Here is a 13,842-nt window from a genome sequence, read left to right on the forward strand (position 1 = left end):
AGCAAAGCTCTGCTTAGTTTAGTTCTGTGAGTTCACCTACAGGGTGGTAACCGTCACTTTTCTGTTTGCCACTAACACCATTGTGTAGTATAAAAGAGCCGCAACAGCTAGCGTTTGAATTACACAGTAGTCAAGCCAGATAATTAAATTTCCCTTCCAGAAAGAATATGTCCCTGCTGAGGAAACCTTATTGCATACTGCTGTTCATGGTGACCATTATCAAATTTGTAGGACATGTCTCTGTATTATAACGATTCATTTAAAAGTTATCATTACATAACGCAATATGGTTAGGAAAGGGAGCAAAACTTCCAGCTAGTTCGAAGGAGGATCTGAAATGCCCCCAAGATTTATTTAACACATTCCAGCTCTGCATCAATGGCAAAAAGAACAATTGCCCAAAGAGTTCTTGCTTTTCTCTGATGGATGGTAAATAAAAATCTTCTGCTATAGGAAAATTGCATTCAATCCCCTAGAAGCTTCTTCTCAACTGTTCTTTTGAGATATTTCAGTGTACTGAGTTGATTTGGCATAGGAGAAAGGAGTAATGGTGATCTGCTAACATGAAAATCAGTTCTGTTTAGTTTTTAAGGAAATCTAATCCTCATACCAGTTCTGCTTTTGTGAATATATTATTGTGAATGTTTTCTCAAATATTAAGTGGGCACTTAATAATGTATTTTTTTGAAATTTAAGAATGCACTGCATAAGACATAAATGCAATTTCACTAGATTCACAGCAACCTTTCTTAAGATTTTTGGTTGTTATGAACAGCCCTCATATTTTCTTTAGAGACAGAAAAGAAAGACAGATGTTACTATTATGCTATGTAGACATAAAGTACATTTGTGTCTCTCAGTTCTATTTGGTTTGATTCAGGTGTAACATTTATGGAATGAACTGTGGCTACATCTCATGCCTTTTTCAATCCCCCATAGAACCTAGTTCAGAGTTAGTGCTCAAAAAATTTGCAAACAAAGAATCTGTCAATCACCAAGTAATCACTGAATATCTTTCGTGTAATGATGCATGATTCGTATGCATTATGGAGAATAAAGAAAGTGTAAGATAAGAAGCTTGCTTTCAAAAACCCTATGACCTTGTTTGAGAGGCAACAATATTAAGATTTTCAAATGTTCAGGTATTTTAATTGTACCATAAATTTTAATCCTAAATTATAATCATACATACAATATGGGTCTTTAAGGGTCTTTACATCTTCCTTTGAGTTTATCATATGAAACTTTTATTTCTCATCCATCCTTTCCATATCCCTTCATGTCCTTCTGAAAAGCAGGTGTTTTTCCATCAGTGAGATTGGCTTAAACGGGTATGCAATAAAGTGGAAGATAGAAAAGGTACTATTTGTTTAATGAATATAGGTCTTCAATGAGATTTGTGTTTTCAAGTGTTTTTCCTGCTTTGTATTCAAATACCAATTATTGGTGGGAGAAAGAGCATCATATGGTTAAAATGTTAATCTATTTTACTGACAAATTTGGGGATGGGATTGCAAATAGTGTCTTTTCAATCACTGAGGAAGACTTGGTTGGCTACTGCAAACAGCTGCTTTCTGGTTTTATCATTACTATTTTTTACTCCAACAAGAAATGCCTATCAGTCCCTTCTAAAAAACTTCACCTAGCTCACTGGCACAAAGGACAGGATCCAAGCATCCTATCTTGCCAAAATACGGTCTTTCGTAAATGAGCTCTTATCTGCCTTTCCAGTCTCATTTTAGGCAGAGGTAGATGGCAATTTTCTAGGTTGACTTTGAGAAAGCAGCCAAAGAGGGTCACTCCTATTTTGGCTGAGAATGGAATCCCAACATTTTGGAAATTTTCATTTTAAAAGGGCTTAGACCAGTACTTGATTCAGAAGACAGTATTTTAACAGCACAAAAATAGGCAGGTTCCTTAGAAGTTATCAAGGAACCAAGAACACAGAATTCAGCAAATTCTGCAGCTGATTGCTTTTTATTAGAATACAACATATATCAGAGGAGTAGAAATTCCAGACAGCTCATTATTAAACAGAAAGATGAATAAAAGCAGACTGCATTTTATCTAAGTTATCCAGCTGATCAATCAATTCAAATGAGACTTTCTATTACAGGGATATCAGCCAAACTGGCACTCCAGTCACTGATTTATGATAGAGGAGAGTAGGATTAATTGTGGGTCATGAGAAAAGAATACAACAACTATTCTTTTTTTTTATTTATTTATTTATAAATCTCTTAAAGAGATGATAGGTTCTTAGACAGTCAGATACACAAGCAAGCATCCATTTCAAAAATTCCAGGCCACTGCTTATGCTATTCAGGTGATAATGAACTACAGTATAACTCTCTTTTAATCAACCAAAAGAATTTAGATTCTCAAAAACTCAACCCAATCCCAGGATTGATAATCCATGCTATAAAAAAACTTTGAGGGTCCGTGAATCTCTGCCTTTCTTTACCCATGAAACTTGATACTCACAAAACACTTAATGGGCTTTGGGCTACCCATGGGTTAGGCTAGCGATGTGCTTCCTTATAAGCTCTCTTGCCCCTTTGACTAGCTTGAAGGTCCCAGGGATGTTATGTTGCTCTTAAGTGGGCAGTCTGAAATGTGCTGCAAGTGACAGATTATGGTCAGGAGCCAGCTGTTCACATATTTGATCAGCCAGCGGGAAATCTTTCAGCAGCTCTTAAATAAAAAATACAGGATGGTGTCAGTGTTTGGTGACACTGTTTTTAATCTTCACATTTCTCACTGACAGGAGGTAATGGTTATCCATGGGAGACCTGTCACATGACAACAGCTTCTTTACCACCAGGAGAGTCACAATATGGCCTCCCAAACCACCTTAACAGTCATAGCATCTTGGGCTTCTCTTTCTGAAAATGCTATCTCAGGTCATAGAGGTAAAAAGAAGACTTTTATTAGTTCTAGAATCTTTTTTTTTGATTTCTAAATAATTATAAAATGCCTTCTCTAATCGTAACATTACTGTTATCACATAAATTAGAACATAATGTTCCATTTCTATTCCAATGTTCTTAAACTTAGACCATAAAGCAAATTGATTTATTGATAGGTCAAATTGACAAAAGAATTGGTAGTAAAGACTGACATCTATCATTCCAGTCACCACTCGTGGAAAGTAAAACTTGACTTCCGCTGCTCATCATGGAAGAATGGGTTTCATTAGAATGTTCTAGTCCGGGGGCACCTGGGTGGCTCAGATGGTTAAGCATCTGACTTTGGCTCATGTAAGTGTCTGACTTCAGCTCAGGTTGTGATCTCATAGTTCATGAGTTCAAGCCCTGCTCTGGCTCTCAGTGCAGAGCTGGTGTCCTACCCTCTCTTTCTGCCCCTTCCTCACTTGTGCTCATGCGCTCGCTCTCTCTCTCTCTCTCTCTCTCTCAAAAACAAATGAACATTAAAAGAAAAAAAGAAGCTTCTATTCCAGGGAATGTTTTATGTCAAATTCTGGAACTGTTGCAGGAGTATCCATCACCAATTTATTCAAGGTCCAGAGACAACTTCATTGTATTCCATAATCAATCACTAAAAATCAACATTTATAGTAATAACATAAACTTTCCAGGCACAACGCAAACATAAAGCCAAGACTTGATCAATAATTTTTAAAAAGAAAGCTTCAAAGCAAATTAAAGCATTTATTTACTTCAGATAAGATCATAAGGAAAGAAGTGCAATTCTTTGTTCCCACAAGCTTAACTTGGGCTTTGCTGGTTGCTTTTCATGTGCTGATGAGGGACTGTTAGGTACATGACATTATTTGTGAAGGTCATTACCACGCTAATGATAGATAATTGTAAGAGCGCTTATTCTGGTGTATGTGTGTATATTTAAATATATTCCTGTAAACATATAAATCACAATTGATCTCAAACTTTTCCATGCCCATATAGGAATCTCCTCAAAATATCTAAAATTCAGGGCTTCTAAATTTCAACGCTTTTGGCATTTTGGACCAGATGATCCTTTTTTGTAAAGGGAAGGCCTGTGCATTATAGGATGTTTAGCAACATCTTTAGCCTCTACCCAGTAGATATCAGTGGCCCTCCTCTCCCCACCCCAAGTTGTAACAACTAAAATTGTCTCCAATAGTTGTCAAATGTCCCCTAGGTGGCAAAGTTACTCCCAGTCAAGAATCACTGGTCTACATGATTAAAAAGTGGGGGCACCTGGGTGGCTCAGTCAGTTAAACACCCAATTCTTAATCTCAGCTCAGATCTTGATCTCAGGTTTATGAGTTCAAGCCTCACGTTGGGCTCCATTCTGGGTGTGAGGCCTACTTAGAAAAAAAAAAAGTGGATCAAACTTTTTCCTTAATTCTCTACATAATGCGAAAAGAAACATCACTGAAAGTTTGAAGTTTTAAAAAAATGTGGCTCAAGAATAATTAAGGACTATTATATATGGCAGTTCCCGGTTCTCTCATTCTATTACTGGGAGTCATCCTGTCAAGCTCCTTTGTGTTTTACATGTAGAACCACCTTATCTCTCACCACTGACATATTTACCCTCAGAAACCAGTGTTTCAAAATGCTTGATGACAGGACGAATTTCTTTTTTTTTTTCTTTTCCAATGATTTAAGCATATATTTATTCCAACAGGCTGATACTTATAGTTTTCCACCTATATCTATTTTTTAAGTTTTTATTTAAATTACTGTTAGCTAACCTACAATGTAATATTAGTTTCAGGTGTGCAATTTAGTGATTAAACACTTCCATACAATACTCAGTGCTCATCACGAGTGTCCTCCTTAATCCCCATCACCTATTTAACCCATCCCTCCACCGTCCCCTCACTCTAATAACCATCAGTTTGTTCTCTATAGTTAAGAGTCTGTTTCTTGGTTTTCCTCTCTCTTTTATCCCCTATAATTGTTTGTTTTCTTTCTTAAATTCCACATATGAGTGAAATCATATGGTGTTTGTCTTTCTTTGATGGACTTATTTCACTTAGCATAATATTCTCTAGCTCCATCCATGTTGCAAATGGCAAGATTTTATTCTTTTTTATGGCTGAGTAATATTCCATTGTGTTTGTATGTATGCGTGCGTGTGTGTGTGTGTGCACGTGTAACATGTCCTCTTTATCTATTCATGAGTCAATGAACATTTGAGCCTTTTCCATAAATTGATTCTTGATGATAATGCTACTATAAACATCGGGGTGCATGTATCCATTTGAATTAGTATTTTTGTATTTTGGGGTAAATATCTAGTACTGCAGTTGCGTGATCATAGGGTAGATCTATTTTTAACTTTTTTGAGGAACCTCCATACTGCACCAATTTGCATTCCCACCAACATAAGAGGGTTCCCCTTTTTCCACATCCTCACCAACACCTGTTGTTTCTTTTGTTTATATTTTAGTCATTCTGATGCATATGAGGTGATATATCATTGTAGTTTTGATTTGTATTTCATTGATGATGAGTGATGTTGAGCATCTTTTCATGTGTCTGTTGGCCAACTGTATGTCTTCTTTGTAAAAATGTCTATTCATGTCTTCTGCCCATTTTTTAACTGGATTACTTGTTTTTGGGGGGTGCTGAGTTTGATAAGTTCTTTTTTATTTGGATGCTAACGCTTTTTCAGATATCTCATTTGCAAATATCTTCTCCCATCCCATAGATTGTCTTTTAGTCTTGTTGATTGCTTCCTTTTTATCTTGTGCACAAGCTTTTTATCTTGATGAAGTCCCAATAGTTCATTTTTGCTTTTGTTTCCTTTGCCTCAGGAGACATATTTATAAGAAGCTGCTACAGCCGATGTCAGAGGTTACTGCCTGTGTTCTCCTCGAGGTTTTTAACGGTTTCCTGTGTCACATTTAAGTCTTTTTCCATTTTGCATTTATTTTTCTATATGATGTAAGAAAATGGTCCAGTTTTGTTCTTTTGCATGTTGCTGTCCAGTTTTCCCAACACCATTTGTTGAAGAAACTGTATTTTTAACATTGAATATTAATTCCTGTTTTGTACAAGATTAATTGACAGCAACCAGACAACAGAAAGAATTAAAAGACATCCAAATCAGTAAAGAAGTCAAACTTTGACTATATGTAGGTGACATGATAATCTACATAGAAAACCTGAAGGACTCCACCAAAAAATTTCTAGAACAGATACAAAATCATTGTACAGAAACCCATTGCATTACACCAATAATGAAGCAGAAAAAGAGAAAGTAAGAAAGCAATCCCATTTACAATTGCACCAAAAACCATACGATACCTAGGAATAAACCTAACCAAAGAGGTAAAAGCTCTTTACTCTGAAAACTATAAAACACTGATGAAAGACATTGAAGATGACACAAAGAAATGGAAAAACATTCCATGCACATGGATTGGACAAACAAATATTGTTAAAATGTCCATATTACCCAAAGCTATCTACACATTTAATGCAATCACTATCAAAATACCAACATCAGTTTCACAGAACTAGAACAAACAATCCTAAAATTTGTATGGAACCACAAAATACCTCGAATAGCCAAAATAACCTTTAAAAGAAAAACAAAGCTGGAAGCATCACAATTCAATTCCAGACTTCAACCTATATTACAAAGCTATAGTGATCAAGACAGTATCAAGGCTACTGGCACAAAAGAAGACAAATAGAACAGAGGAGAAAACCCAGAAATGAACCCACAACTATATGGTCAATTAATCTTTGAAAGGAAGAAATTTGTACCCACCATTTGATTCTCACACCATTCAGAGCTGTCCTTTCTCATCAACTGCCATTAGTGAGCATCAGGAATGGCAGCTAAGGACAGGAATCCTGGCTGGTGATCTCTAAACTCTTTTATTATCTGTGAAATGAGTCCCAAATTTGGAGACTAGGATGTGAGTTGGCTGACTTCTCATAAGTACATGATCAAAGAGAACTATGCTATAAAATATCTTTTTCCCTTCTACTCACCCATGAGTTATGGCCTAAGTCTAGATAATAATATCCAAACCAATATTCCATAATCACTGTGTTCTGGATTATCTTTATTAATACAGTGTGTAAGATATTAATATCCCAGTTCCTTTTTTATAGTTCTAAATCCAGCATGAGTAAATTGAGCCTATAGTTCTCTCCACTTATAATCATCGTTGCCCACTAAATTGGGACAAATGAAAAACATTCAAAATTCTGCTTGGACAAGTCATGGTTTGTATATAGCAGAGTGCATTCTAAATATACAGAAAGCCAACGTGCCTGGATGGTTCAGTTGGTTAAGTATCAGACTTCAGCTCAGGTCGTGATCTCAGCTCAGGTTCGTGAGTTCAGGTCCCATGTCAGGCTCTGTGCTCACAGCTCAGAGCCTGCTTCAGATTCTGTGTCTCCCTCTCTCTCTGCCCCTCCTGCTTACATGTTGTCTCTGTCTCTCAATAATAAACATTAATTTTTTTAAATAAATAAATACATATACAGAAAGCCAACAAATGTTTTTTCCCTCTCTCTTTCGAGAGAAAGAAAGAAAGAAAGAAAGAAAGAAAGAAAGAAAGAAAGAAAGAAAGGAAAATCCTGAGAGAGTAGACTCAGGAATAGCACACTGGAACTCTTAGTCTGAAATGGAGGTATTAGTGTGATATTTTCCACTCAGGATAAATTTAAGGCTTCCATTCTGAACAATCAAAACTGCTTGCAGCTTTGAAAAAGTGGCTTTTATAGCCCTAAGTTCTTAAGATTTTAAAAACCATAGAGACCAATCTTAGCTAAGGTGCCCCATTCCCTGTGTGTTTCAGTAGGACATCAGTTAAGCTTCACTCAAAGTATTTATCGACAATTTATGCATACTGTGCAGGCAGCAAACAAAAAATTTAGGGTTTAAATAGTTTGTAAATACCTTTGTTTCTAAGCATAGGAAATATGAAAAATAAATGCAATGAAGAAAAGAAAGATACGGCATTTTTTTTAGAATACCATAGAGAATTGGTTTATATTTTTTAAAATATAAAATGTCAATGTTTACCTTTGTAAGTGATTGATCAACAGTTCTAGGTGCAACTCTATTTTGGTTATTTTTACCCATAAACTTCTAATTATTTACATCTATGAGGGTTTTGAATTCTATGCTTTTAATATACTTACGGTGCTTAGAAAGAGAACAATGTAAGTGAAGCTGACATTACTGGAAAAAGAACAATAAATCATACTCGATAAATATACAAGTTGTATTGTTATATCTTTTAAACTGGATAATTCTGTACATGGCCAAATTTTTTTTTCATTCATAGTAGTCTAAAACTCCTGTTTAAAATAGGATATATAGGTAGGTAGATAGGTAGGTAGGTAGATAGACAGATAGACAGATTTGAAAGCTTGTCATTTTCCCCTTAGAATTTCCAGGACACGTGTTTTCAACTATGTTACTTGCCCTAGTGAAAGGACATTGAAAGCAAGGAAACTGTTTTGACCCATAGCCCCAAAAAATTATAAACAGTTATGTCAGGAGATGATTTCTTTAAAAGATGATCAATCCACTTCCAGTTTTCAAATCCAACATGTAGAAAGTGTAAAAGCTGTAACTATCATCTTTTTAATAAGTAAAAGTCAAAATTTTACTGAAACTGAAAATAAATGAATGACATCATAAGAGATGAGGCAGAATTGGAAATACTCTTGTGTAAATTACTGGTATCACACATGAAGTGATTTAGTGTTATTTGAAGATGGACTTAGATTAGTTAAAAATGTTCTTTTATAGTCTTCACTAAAGTTCCTTCACTAAAAAAGGAACTATAAGTGATATGCAAAACAGGAGATAAAATGTAATAACACAAAATACTCAAAATGAGAGAAGGCATAAAAAAGGAGAAAATAAAAGAAACAAAAAACAAACGCAATAAATAGAAAATATTTTCAAATATAAGATAAATTACCTAACTATATCAATAATCACTTTAAATGTGAATGATCTAAATACACCAATTAAAAGACAGAAATTGTCAGAGTGCTTCGAAATAAAAAAACAAGATCCAGTATGTTGTGTACAAGAAACCTACTTTAAATATAAAGACTCAGATAGGTGAAAAGTAGTGGGATATAAAAAGGGATACAGCATACGAACGTGAACCAAAAGAAAGCTATAACTATAATTATAGACAAAGCATACTTTAAAACAAGAAAAATCATCAGGGGTCTTTTAAAGAATGGCATTGTGTATGATAAAGGCGTCAATTATCTAGAAAACATAACAATACTTAATGTGTATGCACCTAATGGTACAGCATCAAATATGTGAGGCAAAAACTGATAAAATTACAGTGAGAAACAGACAAATCCACTATTACTATTCATAACTTCAACACCTCCCTTTCAAGTAACTGATAGATTGAGCAGGCAGAAAATCAGTAAGAACATAACTGACCTGAACAACACTAGCAATCAATTTGATCTAATTGACATTTATAGAATAGCCCACCCAACAACAGCAGAATACACATTCTTTTCACATTGAGGATTTACCTACAGACCACATTCTGGGCCACAAAACACACCTTAACAAATTTAAAACAATGGAATTCATACAAAGTATGTTCACAGACCACCATGCATTTAACTACAAATCAGAAAGATAGCTAGAAAATTCAGAATATTTATTGAGTAAATACACTTCTAAAGGCAGATGGTCAAAGAAGAAATCTCAAGAGAAATTTTTTTAATGAACTAAGTGAAAATAAAAATACAACTTATCAAAATTTGTGGTATACAGTTAAAACAGTTCTTAGAGGGAAATTTATAGCATTAAATGCACATATCAGAAAGGAAGGATGACTTAAAATCAGTTATCTAATTTTCCATCTTAGGAAACTAGAGAAAGAAGAGTGATTTAAGCCTTAAGCTAGCAGGAGAAATAATTTTAAAAATAGAGCATAGATCAGTGAATACAGAAAAATAATAAAGATAATCAACAAACCAAAAGACTGCTATTTGCAAATATCAATAAAATTGATAAACCTCTATCCAGGCTAACCAAGGGGAAAAGGAGAGAAGACATGAATTCCTGATATCAGAAATGAGAAGTCATCAGTACTGTTCACATGGACACTAAAAAGATAAAGAAACCCTTTAAACACTATAGCCACAAATTTGAAATGAACCAATTCCTCCAAAGACACAATCTACCAAAAGGCACACAAAGATAAATCAATAATTGGAATCAACCTCTACCAATTTAAAAAACTGCATCAGTACTTAACAATCTTCCATCAAGAAAGGACCAAGCCAGATGATTCCTTTATGAATTCTATCAAATATTTAAGAAAGAAATTATGTCTGTTCTTCATAATCTTTTCCAGAAAATAGAAGGAGAAGGAACACTTCCTAACTCATTCCATGAGTTAATTTACTCTAGCCACATTGGCCTCCTTAGTTTTGCTTAAATAAACTTGGCACACCTCTACCTCAGGGCCTTTGTACTTTCTGTTCCTTATACCTGGACACTCAACCTCAAAATGTCCATATGGTCTACTTCTTTATCTCCTTGAAATTTTTGTTCCATGGATTCTGACATATATTTAAAATAGCAACAAACTTGAACTTACTTAACCATCACTATTTATTCTCTTTCTATGCTTTTCTTTGCCCCTCAGTACTTAGCTCTATCTAGCCTATTATATATTTTACAAGTCATTTTCTGTTTCCCTTCACGGAACACTCTGTAAGGATATAAGTTCTTGCATAGATTTTTCACTGTTGCATCTTCAGTAAAATAGCACATCATCATAATATTTGCTCAATATATAATCCTAATTGTTGAGTAAATGAACAGATGAATTATGCAGAAGAACACTAACTTTTTTTCCTAAGCCTAGGTTACATTGTAAAGAGTAACTCAAGAGCTACAGATGAGCCTTTTTCCTTTAGCAAGACTCTTTTTTTCCTATAGCAAAGTTAATTATAAGTTTTCTCGTAAACTAATAAGTGATGTGAATGTTCATGTGTCTTTGGGGAAAGAAAGGCATAGTCCATCATCCTATTGAAACCTTATTATAACTTTTTTATTTATATAATTCATATTCCATTCAATCATATACTTTATATTAATATTATTACCTTATATTGTCACTTAAATTTAAATGTGTTATAGTGTATTAATAAATGTGATGCTTTATATAAATCTTAGCACAGGTTCTAGACACATAATAGTTTCTCAATAAATGTTAGCTCTTACAAGTTTGTCCTCAGGGTATATGTACCTACTATTTGTGTAAATAGTCACCAGATGGCACTCTGGTTCACTATGGTGAACACAATTCATGTATTTCTTCTCCTGAAGAGTATCCAGAAAATTAAGTCTTAGCCACTATCTTTTACTAGCCAAACTCTACTATTAAACACCAAACATCAAAACTGGTATAGCTTTACATATACTAGAACTGAAATCCATGACCATCATTACGATTTCAAATGGGCACACAAAGATCCTACATTGTTTAATACTGAAATACTGCTCAGTGTTTTTAATATTATTTAAGGTTCTCTAACTCAGTGAATTTTTCTCTCTCATTCTCAATCCAAATATCTTGAAATCATTCATGACAGCTCTATCTCTCTTATCTACTAGATAGGTTTTATCACCAAATTCTGTTGACTTTATTGCCTAAATATTTCTCAAACCCATCCATTTTTCTTCCCACTCTATTGCTTTTACCATAACAAACTAAAATCAACTCTTCCCTGGACTAAACCTGATCACATTAGATACCTGCCTTTAGTTGAATGCCATTGTTCTTATAATAGAGACAAAAGTCTTGACATACCAATCAAGAACCTCCATACTTACCTCCCACTTTTTCCCATTCTCAGTGTTCAAATGCACTGGGACACCATGCTCTTTTCTTGCATCCTAGGGCCTCTGACATGCTTTTCCTCTCCCTTAAATGTCTCACTCTTAGCCATATCCACCTTTTCACCTACTTAACATTCTTTCTAAACATTAAATGGTCAGATAGAAAAGTAAATGTTACTACTTTATAGAAGTTTTCCCAATCTTTTGTGCTGCTGTTTCTACAGTTATTTGCTACCATGGAACGATATTCCATTTTTTCATTTACATTAGTTTATAATTTTAATTATTTTGTGAGTATTTAATTATTGTCTTCCTCCTTCTTTATAATGTACAAATTCCTTAAGAACAGAGATTATGTCTGATTTTGCTTTTATTTAATCTCCAGCCTCTGTTTAGTGCCTGGAATATTTATGGTATTCAATATATATTTGTTGAATGAGTGAAGAAAACTTCTTTGCATTGTTTTAATTTAATTCCAGTATAGTTAACATATTAAGTTTTAGGTGTACAATGAAGTGATTCAACAATTCCATGCAGAAAACTTATTGTTGACTGCCATTAACATGACTCCACTGCAACAATTCTTAGTATCTCTCCAACCCACATTTCCAGTTCCTAGAAGATAAAATCTGACTATCCCTGCTTGGGTCATAACCAACCCTGGATCAAAAAACTATGGCCAGAACTTTAAGGTTAAGAGTACAAATGTAATCACTATGGTCTCATACATTTTTCCGAGAAAAGGGGAGATTACTTTGAGTCAGCAGCTCACTGAAGAAGTATCTACTACAAATCCCTACCTCACTGGGTTGTTACAGGGAGTAAATTGGAGGTAATACTTAAAGCATGGTGTTCTGCAAAGTGTGAGTATTTGATTGACATTTCAAAGACTTGTTTTTGTTTTCAACTACCTTTTCAAGTATTTTACACATATACATGAAGATTATTAGTCTGCCCTCAAATATTTCAACATAGATTTTTTTTTCCACTGGCGTATTCTAGAGTTATAAAATCTTCAAACAGGAAAATTATTTACAGCATGTATCCATAATACTTAATTATCTGGCATAGATCATAAATTGGTGACCATCTATTAACAATCATATATTGAAAACCAATTATCCAAAAAGTACTGACTTAATAATAAATGTGGATAAGTAAGCCCACATCAAAGCAACTCATTGCAAGGGTGGTAAAAGATAAGCAATCAGGAAGAAATAAAAAGTCTTATGAGAGAGCTGTGAACCAAGTACCACAGAGGTACAAAGTGGGAACAACACCATAAAATACGGGAAAGCAGATTCTTACAAGGGTATCTAAATGTATACATATGAAACATTCTCCTGCATAAATTGCTATTGGGTGTTTTATTCCTTCACAGGATAAAAGTGGAGAATGTTCTCCTTCTCACTCAAAAAACCTATGTAGGTCTATCAAATTCATAAATGCCACGTGTCTCATAGTTATAGAAAATCTATATCCCCATGAACATCTCCCTCTTCCCTACAAAAACCCATTTTCCTATGATCTAATGGTAAAAAGGCAAGTTCAAGTTGTAAAAATTAGAAATAGAAAGCAGACACTAACAAGTGAGGACTATAAAGTCTTTTTCATGACCTTCAAGAATCCACTTTCTCTTAAATTCCTTGACTCCTAAGACTCCACAATGATATTGAATTTTTCTTCAAAGTGATCAATATTCCAATTTTCTCAGTCTAGAAGAATCAAGCTAACAAAACAGTTCAAATACCAACTTTAAAGCAATTATGAAATCATGGGGTAGAGGAAGAATGTGAATTCCAGTATGGTCTTGTTTAAATCAGTTGACTGGACATAAAATATTTTACACACTTATAGGATTTCTATGATTTGACTTTTTCATATATTCTCTTTTCTTTTACAACTTATGGATTAGCTCTAAACCTTAGAAAAACTACAGCTAATTCCACGGAGCAAGTATCCACAACTCCTGGGCATTAGGTTGTCCTTCTATCTTTTAGTAAGTTCAAACTCTCCCAT

This window comes from Acinonyx jubatus, chromosome D4 (genome assembly GCF_027475565.1).
Source record: "Acinonyx jubatus isolate Ajub_Pintada_27869175 chromosome D4, VMU_Ajub_asm_v1.0, whole genome shotgun sequence".
Classification (NCBI taxonomy): Eukaryota; Metazoa; Chordata; class Mammalia; order Carnivora; family Felidae; genus Acinonyx; species Acinonyx jubatus.